We start from the raw sequence: 20197 nt of genomic DNA on the forward strand, positions 1-20197 counted from the left end.
AGACTCCGACTCCAAAAAAAAAAAGAAAAGAAAAGTTAGGTGAGCCCTGTGTCTCTTGCCCCGTTCCCCACAAACAGCGCAGAAATGAAACCCAAACCAGGGTCTCTGCTGATAACCTCAATATACAGAAAGGATATGATCATCTCTGGTTCTGAAACAGCTACTCGGCTGCCTCAGTCTCTCCACAGAGACTGAAGATAGATAAGATGGATGCAGCTTGGAGCAAACGCAGTGTATGTCTACACGGATGTATGCCCTCGCTCCCGCCCCCGCCCCTCCCTCTTGCCCTCAGCCATTCGCTTCCAGGAGAGTAGTCAGGACTGGTCAGCCCATCAATCCAAACACCCATATCTCTAAGAAGTGATGCCAGGCCTCCCTCCTCAAAAGCTGAGTGTCGCTAGGCACCTGCAATGGTCAGATCCTACCGGTGTTCTTCAGATCCTGGGTATTGACCTCTCATTGATATGTCTAATTTCTTGGCTCATCCCGTAATGTGGCGGTAGGTAAAAGACATAATATTTTTCAGAAACAGAGACAGCCTGGTCCAGGTAGTCTGAAAATTATACTGAGCTATCAACACAAACATCTACTCAACAAGTCCAGCATCAAGACCACTGACAAGCTCATTACTTTTCTGGGCTGCTCAGGCCAGAGGCTCATTAGTGGGAAGAGTGATTCAGGGGTTGGCAGAGAACACGCCACCCACTTCACAGGTAGCCAAGCGTCAGAACTGGCCGGGAGGAGGCGGAGGGAACACCAAGTCCCCATCCTGACTCTGTCCCAGGGTCGCTCTGGGACTTTGTTCTCTGGCTGCCTCACCTTCTTCCTTTGTGGATGACAGCACTGGCTGCCTCCCAGGAAGGGCTGGGCTGAGAAGTCCCTAATGAGGGGCCTGGCAGTACTTTACAGCTGCCCTGTGTGGAACAGCATGTCCTTGTTAGCACACATCCTCCGCCTCCCCTCAGAAACCTCCGCAACTCACCACGGACAGCTCAGAGAATACAGACACCCACAGGCCTGTCAGCTCCGCGGCCTCTGGCGGGGCGGCGGAGGGGTGTCTGAAGTTTTCTCAGTAGTATTGTCACTGCTCATGGCAAAAAAATGCTTGTGCTTCTCTTTCTACCAATAAACAATTGACTTAAGACACATTTGTTTGTTTGCTTGTTTGTTTTTGTCTTAGAGACAGAGTCTTGCTCTGTTGTCCAGGCTAGACATGATCATAGCTCACTTCAGCCTCAACCTCCTGGCTCAATGGCGTGATCAACCTCCTGGCTCAATGGCGTGATCATAGCTCACTGCAGCCTCAACCTCCTGGGCTCAAGGGATTCTTCCATTTTAGTTTCCTTCCCAAGTAGCTAGGACTACAGGTATACACCTCCATACCCAGCTTTTATTCTTTCTTTTTCTTTTTCTTTTTTTTTTTTTTTGGCAGAGACAGATTTTCACTATGCTGCCCAGGCTGGTTTCAAACTCCTAACTTCAAGTGATCCTTCTGCCTCAGTCTCCCAAAGCTCTGGGATTATAAGCATGATCAGCTGCACCTGGTCACTTAAGAGACTTAATTAAAGCCAGACATCATCACCTCACTGACCGCTCATAAAACACAGTGGTGTTCATTCCATTAAGACTGCTAAGGTTTATGTGGGGTTCATTGTTAATTCAGGGAACGATGGAGAAGCTTCATCGTCTATGTATGAAGACTTCTGCCTGCCCAAGTGGTGGGGAAAGTTTATATTTAAATCCATCTTTTTACTTGCTTCTCATCACTTACCTTGCTTCAAGTCACTTAAATAAGTTGGCCCTCTCTTGGGTGAAATTGGACCATCTTTGGATCACAAATATTTCTGAAGGGAATCTGAACTCTGCCTCAGGCACTCAATAATGGACTGCATTCTGATGACAAGGGCCTCACCTCTGGCAACTCACCACCTCTTTTCCCATTTTCCTCTCTGTTCCTTCTCCTTCAGAAGCAGCAGAGGCAGCCACGTAGTCCTGGGAACCATAATTGCAAGATGAGTTCCTACTTGATTAAAAGGAAGATGGTGATTAAAAGGAAGAGTGTGATTGTATTCAGCTCTATTCATGGTCGAATGGTCAGAGATCCAGGAATGACAAATCCCTCCCGTCATCACATCTACCCCCTATAGCAAGGTTCTAGGAAGGCATACGCAAGGTACAATTGCAGAATGAGACTATAAAAACATTTTTTAATAATTCTCAAATGCCCGACATTCTGGAAAGAGCTCTATTTAAAATGCTGAGTTAGTACAAGTAGATTCTGCTTGAGATCTTAGCAGGGTTTACTACTTCCCTCCAAACCTGAATCTGGGGATTAACAAGTTTGGGTGTGCTTATGAAGAAAGAAAAAGAGATGGATGAACCCTCAGATACACCTAGGATTCAAATGTCCCACTCCTTGGAGTCAACATGAAAGTGACAGAAATGACAGTTTAACCAACTCTACTGAATAAAATGAATAAGAAAACAAGAGAGAAGTGGTGGAACTGAAGATGGCACCTTTCAAGACACATTGCTCCACCCCCTAGGAACCATCTGGGACTCTGTTCCAGCATCAGATTAGCAAGTCCTTGGGAAGGTGAATAGAGGTAGATACTCTCAGGTAGAGTGAAGAGTTCCTTCCCTACAACTGGCAACATCACTGTTGCTATCATTAAGCCCAGACAAACACCCCATGCCAATGCAGCCATCCTAGGAAACTGCTGCTTGGTGACTGTTCCCCTTCCATGTAACAGGCATGGTGCAAGCCACTCCACAACCCAAAGAGAGCTCTCTCTGGTGATCGTAGCTTAAGACAACACTATGGACTCAAATGCTACATTCCAGAGCACAACTGGAAATGGAAAGGTTCATTGACATTACCTGGAGACACCCCAAAGACAGACCTAGGTTTTGGCAATAGAGCTTCTCACATGGTACAGCAGGATTCAGCTTCAGGTCATGAGGGAAACTCCAGCTAGAAAATTAATTCCAGTACATAAAGGGTGAATAACAGAGATAATACCTAATAATCCAGGTAAAAGTAACAATGGGGTGTCCTGCCAAGTAGACAGATGGACAAACCAGGGTTGAAAGGAAGGGATGAAAACAGGAGGGAAGCCAGGCTCGGTGGCTCAGCCTGTAATCCCACGCCTTGGGAGGCTGAGGTGAGTGGATTGCCTGAGCCCGCAGGTTCAAGACCCACCTGGGCAACTTGGCGAGACCTCATCTCTACAATAAATCAAAAACTAGGCGGCCGTGGTAGCGCACGCCTGTAATTCCAGCTACTTGGAAGGCTGAAGTGGAAGGATCGCCGGAGCCCAGCAAGTCGAGGCTGCGGTGGCCGGGAGCGACCACTGCACTACAATCTGGACAACAGAGTGAGACTCCAACTCAAAAAAAAAAAGAAAGAAAGAAAAGGGAAGGAAGAGGGGAAAAGGCATGGGAAAAGGCTACAGTCTGAGGATGATTAGGAGTAGCTGTTTTCCAAGTTGGCAGTAGGGAGTTGACCAGGGAAGGATTGCTTCAGGCAGATGGAACCTTGTGTGTGAAAGCCCAAAGACAAAACTTGGTAGGTTGTATGTACTAGTTAAGCACTGTAAAATAGGGAAAGTAGCAGACAACTGGGGGAAAAAGAGAAAGAGATAAATTTGCATCTGTCTTAAGTAAAAGTCCAAAAGTGGGCATTTGTTAGTTGCTATGTCAGCCCCATCGAGACTTCATTGATTTAGACTTCTATCTTGCTGGTCCATCACTTACCATTGAGTCAGTGCCTCATGATCTAGGAGGGCTGCTTGAGCTCCACCTTGATATCTACATTAAGGAGAGAAATACAATCAGATTTATCATTCTGGAGAATTGCTATATCTGTCGTATAAAGAATGACTTGGAGAAACTAATACTAGGCTATTGAAGTAATTTAGGTAAAAAAGTTATTGCAATCTGAGCTATGCTGAGTGGTTGTTAGCATAATTCAAGTTGTGATTGTCTTTTGCCTGAATTAACTTCAAGGGAGGAAAATACTGATGACATATTAAGTGGTAACATGGAATATAAAGCTAAATGCAAAATTAGGACTTCTGCTTTCTCCCATTTGGTAGAGAAGGGGTTCTGACCCTAGATTGAGCAGATGAACACGTTTTTGATGTTGGGATGAAAAGAAATAGAGACTATCTCCAAAAACCCATAAACAAAGCACAAACATGAGATTGGTGTGCAAACCTGGTGGGGAGGGGTTCACAGTGGCTCCTCAGTAGAAGAGGCCTATTGCCTATAGCAGAACAGCCATATAGATTCCGAACCTCGGGCCAGCACTGAGGCAGAGAAGCTGAGCCTACGATCCTCTATCAAGCTTAGACCCATGAGGAAATGCAAAGAGTTATACCATGCATGATGTTTAAACCAACTGTGAGATCAGAGGGCAGGTAGTTTCCGCACAAGACTGCTCTCACTTTTGACACCAAGTTCCAGGGGTTTCCACAACTACCCTTAGTTTCAATAATTCACTAGAAAAACTCATGGAACTCCTTGAAAGTTGTTATACTCACAATAATGGCTTATTTCAGGGAAAGGACACTGATTAAAATCATTTGAGCCGGGCTTGGTGGCTCAGCTTGTAATCCCATGCTTTGGGAAGCTGAGGTGAGTGGATTGCCTGAACCCGCGGGTTCGAGACCCGCCTGGGCAACTTTGCAAGACCTCATCTCTACAATAAATCAAAAATTAGCCAGGCGTGGTAGCGCGCACCTGTAGTTCCAGCTACTTGGAAGGCTGAGGCGGAAGGATCGCCAAGCCCAGCAGGTCAGGGCTGCGGTGGCCAGGAGCATGCCACTGCACTCCAGTCTGGGCAACAGAGTGAGACTCCAACTCAAAAAAAAAAATCATTCAAAGGAGGAAACGCATAGAGAGTCTAGAAAAAGTACCGTATGTGGAGCGTCTGTGATTCTCTCCCCTTGGAGTCATGGACACATTACTTCCCAAGGAACATGGTGTGACAATATATATGAAGTTTGCTAGCTAGGGAAGCTCACCTGAGACTTTGGTGTCCTGAGTTTTTATTGGGACTCAGTCGTGTATAGCCTGTGTGTCTGACTTTAGTCTGCAGTCCCTCCCAGAGCTCAGGCCAATATCTTTAATCTCCAGTTTCCTCTGAGAGGCAAAACTGATACCACATGGTTCAAAACCTCCATTATGAATCACGTTGTGAGACTATCTGTCGGCCAAAGCCCCCAGGCAAACAAAGTCATTCCTCTTAGACATAAAATTCCAGGGGTCTAGAGATCACCCTTCAGTGGCTGAGAGAAAAGGGCTGACCTCTTTCTATGAGGTGAATTCTTCACTACACAGGAAGGTTTCAGTAGTCCCATATCAATGGCATCCCTTGGCTCTCAGCGTCTTCAATTTACGCCAACAAAATTAAGGTCAAGCATTATTGCTCACCACTAAAGTTAATAAAGCACTTGAGAAATTAAACCTTCATGTGTAGGAGCCAGCAGAAATGAACAATAGATTTAGACCTCTAGAGACGACAGATATTGGAAGTGTCAGTTTCAGGATACAGAGTAGCCTTATAGAAAATATTTAAAGAAGTAAATAATGGAATTGCAAATAAGAACAAAAAATAAAATACTATGAGGAATACTAGTCATATTGGAAACACATGGAACTTGTAAAAATAAAAAGAGAATCGTTAAAATGGAAAATAGAGAAAACATCCAGACACTATCACAGAGAGATAAGTACAGGGAAAATCAGAAAGAGAAGAGAAGAGATATGTAGGATAGATTGAAAAGGTCTAACTGTTTCTAAATGTACCCTGTTTTAATCAGCTATGATAAGACACACAGATAAAGAAATGTCAGTCATGAAGGAAGAAGTCTTTATACTCACAGGTCCCCATTCAAGGCCACAGAGGGAGACACCAGAGTAATCAGAAGGTAGAGGGAGCAGGGAGGAGGTGTAGGCGAGGGCATTTAGGGAGTTTTCCATGCAAGTGAATGGGCAAAGCCAGGAAGAAAGTTGAGAACTGGCTAGTTTGAATAATGTCTGTGTACCCTGGGGTGTAGGAACTCTCTCTAGCCATCTGTCTCCTGGTCCCGGGGTAAGTAGGGCAGAAAGATATTGGCTCTGACAGAGGAGATGATGGGATGTGTAGTCTCTGGTGAGTTTGTACATGAAAAGTGCCCTACCAGGTGTGTTGTTTACTATGTCTAGGAACTGGATACCCCTGGAAGGGACAGCATCTCCAGGATTAGCAAGTCCTCAAGGTGTCAAAAAATCAGAAAATACAAAAAGAAAAAAAAAACCATGATTGAAGCACTAATAATGTTGAATATAAGTCTGAGAAATAAAGAAAATGGAGAAGAAACAGTAGTTAGAGAGATAATGTTGGAAAATGTTCAGAAATGGTAACATGAAGCCATGAATCCAGGAAACACGACACACAAGTTCTGACAATTAAGTTCACAAACTCATGCTAGGAAAAAGTGCTATAAATCTCCTTGCTAAATATGACTATGGTCACCTTGGAAGTACTCCACTTGGGAAGCTATGCACCAATGCCAGCTCTTAGTTCACCTGTCAAATCAGAGTTGTCGACATATTATTACCTTTGATGTCCTGAATGTCATCTAAATATCTTCCTTTCAATATTTCCTTTATCTTTGGGTAAAGAAAAAAGTCACTGGGGCCCAGACCAGGTGAGTAGGGAGAGTGTTCCCATACATTTATTTGTTTACTGGCTAAAGACTCCCTCACAAACAGTGCTGCGTGAGCTGGTGCATTGTCATGGTACAAGAGCTCCTTTGGAACCATTTTGGCACATACTTTTCTCATGCCAAGATTTTCAGCTAAGATTTTCCTATTTCTTTTTCTATGTTTATTTGATCTGCTATGCTTCTCACCGTCAGCCGATGAATTTGACACACAAGTCAACAGATTTTTGCAATGTCTTTATCTGTTCGGCTTGTTACTGGCCATCCTGACCAGGAGACACCCTTATGGAAATTGGAACTGGCAACCAATTCCTGATCAAAACCCCAAGTGCCCATGCCATAAGAGATAAGATAGGCAAGTGGGACCTCATCAAATTGAAAAGTTTTTGCAAAGCAAAAGAAATCATTAAGAGAGTGGGGAGACAGCCCACAGATTGGGGAAAAATATTTGCCAACTGTATATCTGACAAAGGCCTAACATCTAGGATCTACAAGAAACTCAAATGTGCCAAAAAGAAAAAAAAAAAAAAAAAACAGCTGCATTACAAAGTGGGCAAAAGTTATGAATAACAGACACTTCTCAAAAGGAGACACACGAGCAGCCAACAAATACATTTAAAAAATGCTCAGCCTCACAAGTCATCAAAGAAATGCAAATTTAAAAACCACACTGAGATACCACCTAACTCCAGTCAGGATGGCCATCAATAACTCAAAAAACAAGTCAGGCTCGGTGGCTCAGCCTGTCATCCCGCGCTTTGGGAGGCTGAGGTGAGTGGATTGCCTCGGCCCGCGGGTTCAAGACCCGCCTGAGCAAGTTGGCGAGACCTCATCTCTACAATAAAATACAAAAATCAGCCGGGCATGGTAGCGCGTGCCTGTAATTCTGGCTACTCGGAAGGCTGAGGCAGAAGGATCACCGGAGCCCAGCAGGTCAAGGCTGTGGTGGCCGGGAGCGGCCACTGCACTCCAGTCTGGTTGACAGAGTGAGACGCCAACTCAAAAAAATAATAATAACTCAAAAAACAGATGCTGGAGAGGATGGGGGGAAAAGGGAACACTTCTACACTGTTGGTGGGAGTGTAAGCTAGTACAACCTCTGTGGAAACAGTGTGGGGACTCCTAAAAGATCTAAAAGTCAATCTTCCATACGACCCAGCAATCCCCATTTTGGGAATATGCCTGGAGGAACTCAAATCACTCCATGAAAAAGATATCTGCACATGCATGTTGACTGCAACATTATTCACAAGAGCAAAAACGAGCCAACCGTGCTGCCCATCAAAAGTGGGCTGGATACAAAAATGTGGCACCTATACGTGATGAACTATTACACAGCCATAGAGAAGGACAAAATTATGAACTTTGCGGCAGCTTGGATGGATTTACAGTCTTTCATACTCAGTGACCTATCACAGAAACAAAGAACTGAGTACCACATGCTCTCACTCGTAAGTGGGCCCTGGACAATTGCCATAATACTATAAGAAAGGGATTGGCAGTAGTGGGAAACTGCCAGGGGAGGGATTGAGGGGGAGGACTCTTCCTCAATAAGGGTACCTGATCTCAAACCAGGTGAAGTGGCAACCAAAGCGAAGCCCAAACTTTACTGGTACAATGACCGTTTGTATACCTAACCCTAAATTGTACCCCACATCTTTAAAATAAAAAAATTTTTTAAAAAGCTTTGAGCACTGCACTATAAGTTAGCCCACTTCCAAAGTCTGATGCTGGCTGGTACACATGCAGGACAAACCCAAACAGCATGGACTTTGAAAACTGAACTAACAAGAAATAGGCCACAGAAAGTAGCCAAAACAAAACGTGTGTGATGCAGTGAAAGTGATAGTCAGATGGAAGCAAGTCTCTGTGAATCTCCATGAATATCTTGTGTTTCTGCATAGTCTGAGTCCTCTGGGTAAAGGCATTTACAGTCAATGCTTGCATAAGGACACAGTTCAGGATAGTAAAGCTTAGAGACATCTCTTTCCCCAGAGGGAACTCAAGATAATAAAGACCTCTCCTTCCTCTCCTGTAGTAGATTTGCTTACATTTCAGAATGAGTAATCTCTCTCCAAAGGGGGGATGGACAGATTCCAGAAACTTTGGAGTTCCCTAATTACTGAAATGCACCCCATTGTATTATAGGTACTGCCATACCCTCACCATTTCACCACAGGAGATTAAGACTTGGGGAACCACTGTGACATTACTCTGCCTGCTGCTTTTGCCATGACCATGAGTAGAAAATGGTGTCTGGCTCTGACCCAGGGTGTGTGTGTGTGTGTGTGTGTGTGTGTGTGTGTGTGTGTATGTTTGTGTGTGTGTGTGTGTGTGTGTGTGTGTGTGACAAAGAGAGAAAAAGGAGTGAGGGAAAGGGAGAGAGAGAGAGAGACTTCACAGATTCTGACTTAACAAATGTCTTCATGTTTATATTAGAAAATAGAACAACTAAAATTTATGAGCTAAGTATTTAACATAAGAAATTACAAAAGAACAGCAAAATGAACCCCAAAAGATGGAAGGAAAAGTTATATTTCATTTAATTTAAGACACTATTGATTTCTGTTGTTTTTTCATACAGCAATTACAAAGAAAAAACTATTTTTAGGCTTGTTTAGGTACAATTTTTATCAGTATGGTCTCATTCCATGTTTTTTCAACTCCAAGTTGTCAGTGCTATATATATATTTTTTTTTGCATAATATTGTCTGTGCTATCAAGAATATGAGTAATACAACATTTCTTTAAAAACATTTCTTAAAAGAGTGTCACCATCGTCTTGGGAATTTTGTTCCATTCTACAATGCTCTAGGGATTCAGAACAGGCATTTCAGAATATGCCATTTTGGCATATTTTGAGCTGAAGTCTCTTGAAAAACAGAAGATTCAGGAAGGGTTCCCTTCCTTCCTACCTAAAAGCAGGACATAAAATTTCCCATGAGAAATATGCCCTTACTATACCAGGAAGAAGAGTACATTCTTGTTATCAGAGAGGGGGAGTTGACAGCAAAATGAATCTGTACGAACAAACCTACTAAAATAATCCTTACCTTCCATTTGTTTCCCCCATGTATATCCTAGTCACTTTCCCACAATTGACCATCCCTAGCTCAGACTTTTTTTCCTTTGCCTTTCACAACTCCAAAATGTACCATTATGTGTTAAAATGGTATATAAGATTTCAGCCCATCCAATCCTTTGAGTCTTCATTTCTTTTCTATAAAGTCTCCAATGCCATGTAAAGAAAGTGAAAAGACAGACCACAGCTGGAAGAAAATATTTTCAATACATATTACTAGCCAAAACTTAGTATACAGAATATATGCTTTAACATTTCTGACCAGGCTCAGTGGCTCAACCTGTAATCCCAGTACTTTGGGAGGCCAAGGCAAGTAGATTGCCTGAGCCCACGGGTTCAAGACCAGCCCGAGCAACTTGGCAAGATCTTGTCTCTACAATAAAGTAAAAAATAGCCAGGCATGGTAAGCACACATCTGTAGTTCCAGCTACTCGGAAGGCTGAGGCGGAAGGATCACTGGAGTCCAGAAGATCGACACTGGGGTGGCCTGAGCATGTGTGCCACTGCACTCCAGCCTGGGCAAAGGAGTGAGACTCCAACTCAAAAAATAAAAAATAAGAAAATTTTAAAAATGAAATCTCTTCAGGCTGGATGTGATTTCTTGCAGGCTAATGCCTGCAATCCCAGCACTTTGGGAGGTGGAAGCAGAAGGATCACTTGAGGCCGAGTCTGAGACCAGCCTGAGCAACCTAGTAAAATCCCATCTCTAAAAAAAATTTTTTTTTAATTAGCCAGGCATGGTGGTATATATCTGTAGTCCTAGCTACTCAGGAAGCTGAAACAGGAAGATCCTTTGAGCCAACAGAAGTTTGAGGCTGTGACCAGGGTGACAGCAAGAAGACCCTGTCTTTTAAAAAAAATTTGTTTAAATCTTCAAGACAATTTTTTTTAGTCAGACTCAATCTGTTGCCCAGGCTAGAGTGCAGTGGCACTACCACAGCTCACCACAGCCTCAACCTCCTGGGCTCAGGTGATCTGTCTCAGCCTCCCAAGTAACTGGGACTACAGGTGTGTGCCACCACCTCCAGTTAATTGTTTTTTATTTTTTGTAGAGATGAGATCTCACTGTGTTGCCCAGGTTGACCCTGAACTCCTGAGCTCAAACAATCCTCCCACCTCAGCCTCCTGAAGTGCTGGAATTATAGACATGAGCCACATGCCTGGCCCAAATCAATTTTAAAAAGGCAAAAAATTCAATAGAAAAATGGAGGATACGCAAATGGTAGCTGACATGTTCTTTAACTGCTCAAGCTAATGAGCCGCTAAAGAAATGCAGATTTTTCAAACACAATGAGACAGCATTTTAACACCTATTGAATTAGCAAAAATTAGTAAGTCTGACAATTTCCAATGTTAGGAGAAAAATAAAAAGTATGAGAACCCTCATACACTGATGGTGGGCGTGTAAATTGATGCAATCATTTTGAAAAACATTTTAGCACTATCTTATGTCAGTATTTAAATTTTCTAGTAATCACATTTAAAAAGTGAAAGACAACCAGTATAATTAATTTAAATATTGTATTTTATCTACCATATCTAAAATGTTAACATTCCAAAATAGGATCAATATAAAAAGAATTATTAATGATTTTTTTCATAGTAAATCTGCAAATTATCTCTGTCATATGTGTTGGGTTTTTTTGTTTTTTTTTTTTTGCATTTTACACATACAGCATTTTACACATATTGCACATTTCAATTCAGAGGCTGAACGTTCGATTGGAAATATCTGATCTCTATTTAGATTTTATAACATGTACAGTTGAAAAAGTGATCTACATACTAAAATTGTTCCAAACATAAAGTTGGACATTCATGTACACTTTGTTTTGGGTTGAATGTGTCCTGCAAATTGCATGTGTTAGAAACTTAATCTCCAAATCCATATGCTGATTGAAGTTGGGACCTTTGGGAGGTAATTAAGATTAGATAATTAAGGTGCCCCCCCCCATGGTGGGACTTAGGACTTTATAAGGAAAGGAAGAGACACCTGACCTGACAGACATTCTCTTGTCCTCTCACCACCTGACACTCTCCACCATATTATGACAGAACAAGAAGACTCTTGCGAGATGCCAGTGTCATGCTCTTGGACTTCGCAGCACCCAGAAATGTGGGCTAAAACAAAACTTCTTTTCTTCCTAAATTACCCGGTCTGTGATAGTTTGTTACAGCAACAGAAAATGAACTAAGACATCCTTTGACCCAGTAATCCCACACCTGAGCAAATTTCCTAACACCCAACAGAACACAAAATTGAGAATGATGTGCTGTCAAATAAAACAGGATGTGCAAAACTGGGAAGTATATTTTTGATGTTTTTAATAAAGTAATTTTAAGAGTTGATGTTTTTAATAAAGTAATGCCAAGAAGACTACAGTAATTCCAAGTATGGTGTTATTTTTATAAAACTCAAAAGCAAACAATATATTATCTGGATGTAATTAATCAAATGTTTTTTTTTATTTTAAAAAGCAAAAGAATGAAATCCCAAAATTTGGGAGGGTGGCTACCTCAGAGACAGAAGGTAGGCCAAAAGGTTAGTCTACATTCACTGTATTTTTTTTTAGATTGGAAAACATAGTTTATTTAAAAGTAGATTAGAGAGAAAGAGAGAGAGAGATAGGAGATTCACCTCCCCAAGGTAGGGGAGGGAGTCAAGGCTTAGGAAAACATGAACTGGCCATAGCTTAAAGAACATGTGGCCAGACCATAGCTTAGCAAGGCAATGACCAATGCTCACTGTATTATTATGTTTTATACATCACATACATGTCATGTTATTTTGATGTATCATATATATGAAACACAATAAAGAAAATCAAATATAAAAATTAAAATAATACTATATATCGTATAATTTCAAATGTTTTTTAAAAATCCATGCATTTATAGATGTAAAGAAAAAAGTCTAGAAGAAAAAATATCAGAATGTTAACAGTGGTTATTTCTGGGTTGTAGAGTTTGGATATGTTTTTTTCTATCTCTATAATTGTATGTTTTCTACAATAAACACGCAATGCTTTATAATTAGACAAGTTTGTTTCTTTTTATCTTCACCACATATGGAATTCAACTTGCTCTTCTAGTTATTCCCCAATCCTCTGTTCATTTCTGTACCACCTCAGTACAAACCTTAAAAATAATCCACTTCTCTTCTCTATTACATATGTCTTAGATGTCTTTTTGTGTTTTTACTAATGCTAATAGTAACAATGATAGCTGACATTTATTGAGTGCCTACTATGTGTTTTATGTTCTAAGTATACAGTGGATAAACTTGGTTAATTCTTTAAAAAACTGTAAATGCAATAATTCTTGTATAATATATGTAAGGTACAATTATCATTCTCATTTTACAAATGTAAAAAAGGAGGTACAATGCTTACTGAAGTAGTTTGGTTAAGTTGCTTGCCCAGGGCTATACAGCTAAGAAGGTGGTTTCCCACCAACAATATCACTTTTATGAAGAGGAAAGCAACAGTTTACATTCCATAGTTAATCCCTGTTTTGTAGCACATATTCTCAGAAATAACTTGGTGAGATTATTCAACATACCATCAAAAAGTGGGAAGAGGACTCATGGAAAATTTATTAGATTTCCTGTTCTAATAAATTAAAACAAGCAATTGTAATTACTGCTGATGACAGAACTTCCTGACCAAAATCAATATCTGTCTCAATGAGCAGTGTTTGGCTATTCTCAATCTAATCAAGACAAGCAGCAACCTGGATGACATCAGCAGTGCTCAGAGACAAAAAAGTTCTCAGCCCCATCAGGCTCTAGGACTCCTGCCATTTGGTTCACCTTTAAAGAAAAGAGCCTAAAATCTCTTAGCTGTTGACTGCTAGAGAAAGTTCTTTGGCTATTTCTCTCAGTTTCCATGTGCATAGATATTTCATCTTTGGTACTGAGATAATCAATCATCTCAGTTGGAAAATACAGTCAAAAATAGATGTTATTGATTTTTTTAAGCAGCGTCATGCTGGGATCCCATGGCTGACACTGTCCAAGGCATTGCTTTTCAGTCAAAAGGGATCTGAGTCATCGCCAAGCAACTTATCTAATTTTATTTTAATAAGATCCTCAAATACATCACCTCCTCTACCCAAGTGAGTACCTAGACCTTTTGGAACATTTATATTTCTCTCCTCTTTCCTCTCTTTCTACCTTTCTCATGCCTTAGTGATAACTTCAAGCCTTTGTAAGTCCCAACTCCCTTCCTAAAAACAAAACCAAAAAATACTTCATGTTAAGGAAGTTAGCACCTTACCGGAAAAAACAAAAATCTCAAATTCCTAATGACAGCAAAACTTAGGTGTTTGCCTGAGCAACTGGGTTTGGGTTTTACCAGGCTCAGTGTGACCACAGAGGTTGTTGAGAGTTGTGTTAGATCACCCTGGTGGCTTGGCTCAGCTACCAGGAAGGAGCCACACCCCAGTCCAGCAGCTGATGGCAAAGGATTCAACTAGGCAGAAAAACTAACACCCAAACAACCCCTTTTATTAGAAAAAAAAAATCTAGAGCTTAGAATGGTGAATCACCTACAGCCTTCACAGTTGGTTTGAAGGAGCAGTTTCCTCTCTAAGTAAAGCCTAGAGCCTGCCAAGATTAAAACAGAAAAGAGCTCAGAAAAGAAAATCTCTAGGTGGAAGGAGCAGCAGAGTGCACTTGTTATAGGCACAGGCTCTGGATGCTAGCTGCTTTGGTTCAAATCCCCTTTCTGCCTCTCACCAGGTATGTGAGACTTTCGGTAGACCCACTAAACTCCTTTGGCCCCAGTTCCCTCTTCTATTGACACAGTGATAGGATCTATGTCATAGGTTGTTGTGAAAATGCATATGAGGTGCCTAGTTCATGATAAGTCTATAAATAGCTGTTCCAAGAGTCAGCCGAAAGGACCTACCAACATTGTACAACTCCAGAGAGCATCATTCATACAGAATGCACTGAAAACGATATCCCATGGAGTCGGGCAATATGGCAGCCTGCAGCTGAGCCTGAGGTCTTACAATTTTGCAGATACCCTCAGTCCTCACAGATACTCTATTATCCACCAACATACTGTTAGCATGGTAATGCTACCAAAATTTATGCACAAATTCATTGCCATCCCATCCAAATTCCAGCAGCCCTTTTTGCAAAAATTGACAAGATGATCTAAAATTCATGTGGAAATGCAAAGGACTCAGAATAGCTAAAACAATCTCCAAAAAACAAAAAGAACGTAGTTGAAGGTCTCATCCTTCCTGATTTTAAAACTTCCTACAAAGCTACAGTAATCAAGACAGTGTGGCACTGGCAGTAAGAATATACACATATATCGATTTAATAGAATTGATCATAGGAGAGTTTAGAAATAAACACTCACATTTACATCAGTTGATTTTCAACAAGGAGACCAAGACAATTCCATGGGGAAAAAGTTGTTTTCAACAATTGATGCTGGGACAGCTTGGATATCCATTTTTAAAAGAATGTCTAGAGGACAGACCCCCATTGCTGTCAATATGGGCTAGAATAGGAAATTTGTGTTGCCTAGGGGAAGAGTGTTGGTGAATAAAGTGAGAGCGATGCTGGCGGAGGGGTCAGAAATAATTACTTTTTAAATCATTACCAGGACATCAGTTACTCCATGTCTGTTGTTTGGAGGCCAGTGGGTACAATTAAAAGCTCCTTTGGGAGACACTGCCGACCCAGGTTTGTGGCTCTAAGATTCTCTTGTCCTAGGGATAGAGGGATCCACTTCCCATCTACTGGGAAGTCTCTGGAGAGCAGCATTCCAACCAGCCCAACAGAGGCGTAAAATGGTAACATCGCCTGAAGACCCCTTCTTTTCTTTATGACCATCTTGCTTATTTTAAAACTCCAGTTTCCTTTCTATTCCGCCCCCACCAACCTTGATATTCTGAATTAATTGGTTAGACTCTGCCTGGAAACATAATTCGCATTCTCTTGTGAGCCACGCACACAGCCCCCCCATAACCAGCGTCCCTCGCAGTTCCATTTCCTGTGCTTTTTCTGTTTCTCTCTTTCTCCAAATAGAGCAGAACACAGGCCTTGGTGCAGCTGTTGGTGTGTGGCAAGGTTGTCCCTCAGGGACTCAGAAACACAGCACGTCCTTAGCCATGGGCTTAACTTCAAAACACTGCACTTACTTCCTCAACGATTTTATTCCTCTGACTTGGAAGAATCTCGAACCATTTCAAAAGATTCTCTTGTAGGACAAATGGTTATTGCACTTCTATTATATTCCAGGCATTGTACTTCTCTCTGAGGAGCCAATGGTGAGCAAAATAGACATTGTCCTTGTCCTTGGGAAGCGACTGAAAAAGAAGTGAGTAGGAAACCATCACTAACTGTAGAAGCAAATACTTAAATAGGCACTGTTTTTAGTACTTAGGCATAATTTTCCCAACAATCGTAAAAGTTGTTATTATTTCTATCCCCATTTTATAGATGAGGACAATGAAGTTCAAAGAGGTTAAGTAACCTGCCCAAGATTATCTATCTTAATGGTAATGGAGGTAGGATTCAAACCCAGGCGATCCGGTTCTGGATTTTGCGTTATCAGCCCTTTTTTCGGGGGACAGAGAGGGGATGATAAGATCTCGCTCTGTCACCAAGGCTGGAGTGCAGTGGTGGGATCATAGCTCACTGCAGCTTCAGCTTTCAATTCCTGAGCTTAAGTGAGCCTCCCACCTCAGCCTCTTGAGTAGCTGGGACTGCAGGCACATGCCACTACGCCCAGCTAATATATATATACATATATATATATATTTTTTTTTTTTTTAAGAAATGGGATCTTGCTATGTTGCCCAGGCTGATCTCAAATTGCTAGCCTTAAGAAGTCATTCCCCCCTCAGCCTCCTAAAATGCTGGGATTGTAGGCATGAGCCACTGTATCCGGCCTTATCAGTCTTTCAATGTACTATCTCTTAGGGACACTATGAACACATACATTCCCTGTGCCTTGCATTTTTCTTTTCTAGAGGCATCCATCTTATCTAGAGTGACAGTCCAGAAAGAAGACTGCTGAAAACAGGCTGAAAAACAAATCAGAGTCAAATGCCGGACACCAAATTGAAAAGCCCAGTCTAGTTCAAGGGGCGCTTGCTGTAGTTCTAAAAATGAACATCCGCATTGGATCCCATTGACTAGAGACAGTCATCAAAACCCTCTACAGTGGCCCTGTCAAAGGAAGTGTAAGAACCCTGTAAGTTGCAGTTCTGGATAAGCCAGCTCTGACCCCAAAATGGATCCCTGGCTTCATCAAAACCAGATTACAGATCCCACTTATCACATTCTCTCCTAGCACAAGAGAGCCTTGATCTCTATCTAGCTACGCCTTTGCCTGCAGGGAAATGCAACTGCATTAGCAGTGTGAGGTCCTCAAGAAGCCCGCTTCCTCTCCTCTTAAAACTCAGATATGACCGACCAGCTCCACGGTGGGCACTGCCTGGCAGCAAGCAACTGCAGGTGCCACGTGAGGTGACACTGACGAAGACTGCCCCGTGCAGAAAACTCACTCTCTATGTAGTACTCTTTCCCTGAGAATATCTCCAGCTCAGTCTCAGTCTGTAGAATATGTCAGACATTAGTCATGTGTCCAAGAAGGAAAGAAATTTTTAAAAAGTGAGCCAGACCCCTAAACTCTCCAGCACCAGCCTAAGGCTCCTAAGGCCCTAACCAGTTCCCTGTGAGAGAAATGGACAGAGAAGATAAAGTGAAAGCAGTATTATCAGGTAGAGCTTTGCCCTCAGTCTTCCCTGAGGAACCCTGGATTGTAGACTGAATCATAATTCAAAACGTCTTGCTTTGGCTGCTCTAGATTGACCTAAGCAGCCTAAGTCAAAAAACCATGTGAGTGGCTTCCTTGAGGAACCCTGGATTGTAGACTGAATCATAATTCAAAACATCTTGCTTTGGCTGCTCTAGATTGGCCTAAGCAGCCTAAGTCAAAAAACCATGTGAGTGGCTTCCTTGTTCCACTGCCCCCAGGCCTCTCTTAGTCCTTTGGATTTCACCAGTGGTGAGAAGAGAAAAAGAAAAATAAACCGAGGGAAAGCATGATGAAGAAAAGAGAAATTCTTCCCCTAAGTTTCTCAGTATCAGCCTAAAATTACCTACCACAAAGTCTTCTAATGGTGGAGAGGAAGAGGAAGCTTCCCAAAGGACTGAAGGCTTCCCGTCTATCCCATTGCATTTAGGAAGGGAAGCATTCCAAAGGAGATAGTTCCAGCAAGAACATACACAAGGAGGACTAGAACAGATATTTGTATCACAATATTCTTAGCAGCATATGTAACCAAGAGTTCGAAACAACCCAAGTTCCCCAAGTGCCTACAAACAGATGAGTGAATAACCAAAATGTGGTGTGTGTATATTTATATATATACACACAACACACACACACACATACACACACACGATGAAATATTGTTCTGTCATAAAACGAAACGAACTTGTAATATATACTACACTATGAATGGACCTTAAAAACATGTTTCGTGAACTAAGCCAAACACAGAAAGACAAATATTGTATAATTCTATTTATACGTGATACCTAGAATAGGCAAATCTATAGACACAAAAAGTAGACTAGAGATTACCAGGGACTGGGGGAAAGAGGAAGGGAGAATTATTGTTTAATGGGTACAGAGATTTTGTTGAGGATGATGAGAACGTTTTGGGAATAGATAGTGGTGATGATTACACAAAACTGTGAGTATATTTAATACTAAGGAATTGTACATTTATGGATGGTTAAAATAAGTATTGTGCTTTATATAGTTCAATGCAATTTTAAAAAAAGGGCAAAAAATAAAAACACTCACAGCAAACACCAAGATTCAGCCTCACAGAGAAGATTCAGGAAGGAAAAAGTTCTCATTATATAAGGCTTAAACACTGAACAGGAGTAATGGTTTTCTTCTTATTTTCTTTTACTCAATTGTTGTGAAAAATGGTAACAAAGTTAGGAATAAAAGACTAAAAAGGAAAGAAATGTTCAGCATGAATTGAATAACAAGCTCGTTATGCAAGCATTTATTGGATACATGCACACTCCCATCTCCCTACTCAATAAAATTGACAATTAAATTGTCAGACTCCCAGAACAAATTTACATTCCTATAATAAGTAACTATACACTCGATCCAAAGGGCTACTAAAACATTTTAGCCTCATGCTTTCTACTTGTCTGTGCCTATCTGTTCCTTCTTGCTAAGAGGACAAGAATAGCCGAACAGTTGGTCAGATGCCATAAAGAAACCCCTCCATTGCGCCCCACCATGTCCCCAAGAGACCTATCATGGAACAAATCTTATAGAAGTCATTCACAAGCATGGAGAGCCTGGAAAATGCTGCAGAACTTTCCTTTATTCTTTGGAAGAGCTAACCCTGGTGTATCACAGTGGTCCCAAATCAGACAGGGCACTCTACTCACATAATGATTACCTCTTCCAAATAAATCACCCAGAGGACAGGTTGGTAAAGATATGGGTTTATTATTATTATTTATGGGAGGGAACTGATGGCAGCTGGTTGATGCAAAGCTTCCTGTTCACCCGTAAGACATGGGATGAGATTATATACTTCCAGCGTGGGAAAGGGAGCAAGATGCCGCCATAGTATTAAGATAAAGAAGCAGAAACAAAGATGTTTATTCTCAGTAACTGCCTTAAGTTTGCAGATGTGCATGCCTTCAAGGGCATTTTGACTGGACACAGAGGACCTTGGCCAGGGGCCATCCTCCCAGATGAGAAATATATATATATATATATATACTTTTTTTTTGGATAGTCTCTAGATTGGAGAAATGAGTTATATATTTATTTAAATTTTATAAATATAGTCTGCAGGCACCAAAAAGTAAAACACCAATGATTATAACAATATTTATTATAATTTTTTTTTGCATTGAGCTAAGAGAGAAAAATTAGTCCAGCAAATGGTCTTGAGCCATTTTGTTATATAAAACTACTTTGGGTAGCTGTGAGACTTTTGAATTTAATAACTGGCAGACACAGGGAATTTTGAGTAGACCTAGCAGGCTCATTGATTGTGGACTTACATCAAAGTTGCTGACTGTTGTAGCTAGGGGTTTTTTTTAACCAGACTAAGGGAGATAAGAGAGATGTTTAACAAGTACCAACAGAGGCAAGTTGTCTTTGTCGGGCAGTACACACACCACAGTTTTGTCTTGAGACAGAATAGTCACAACTTTTGAGGAGCCTTTTGAGTTTTGTATACTAGGTCGTATTAGGTTTAGGGGTCTTCGTATTCAGTATTGCTAGAGACAAAGGGAGAATTTTTAATTTCTACAAGGAAATTATTATTATTTGGGGGAAATGATTTGATCTGTGTGATTTATGTACTTACAAGTTCTGACAGTTAA

The sequence above is a fragment of the Carlito syrichta genome, unplaced genomic scaffold (genome assembly GCF_000164805.1).
Source record: "Carlito syrichta isolate Samal-C Ts95f unplaced genomic scaffold, Tarsius_syrichta-2.0.1 Scaffold309812, whole genome shotgun sequence".
Taxonomy (NCBI): domain Eukaryota; kingdom Metazoa; phylum Chordata; class Mammalia; order Primates; family Tarsiidae; genus Carlito; species Carlito syrichta.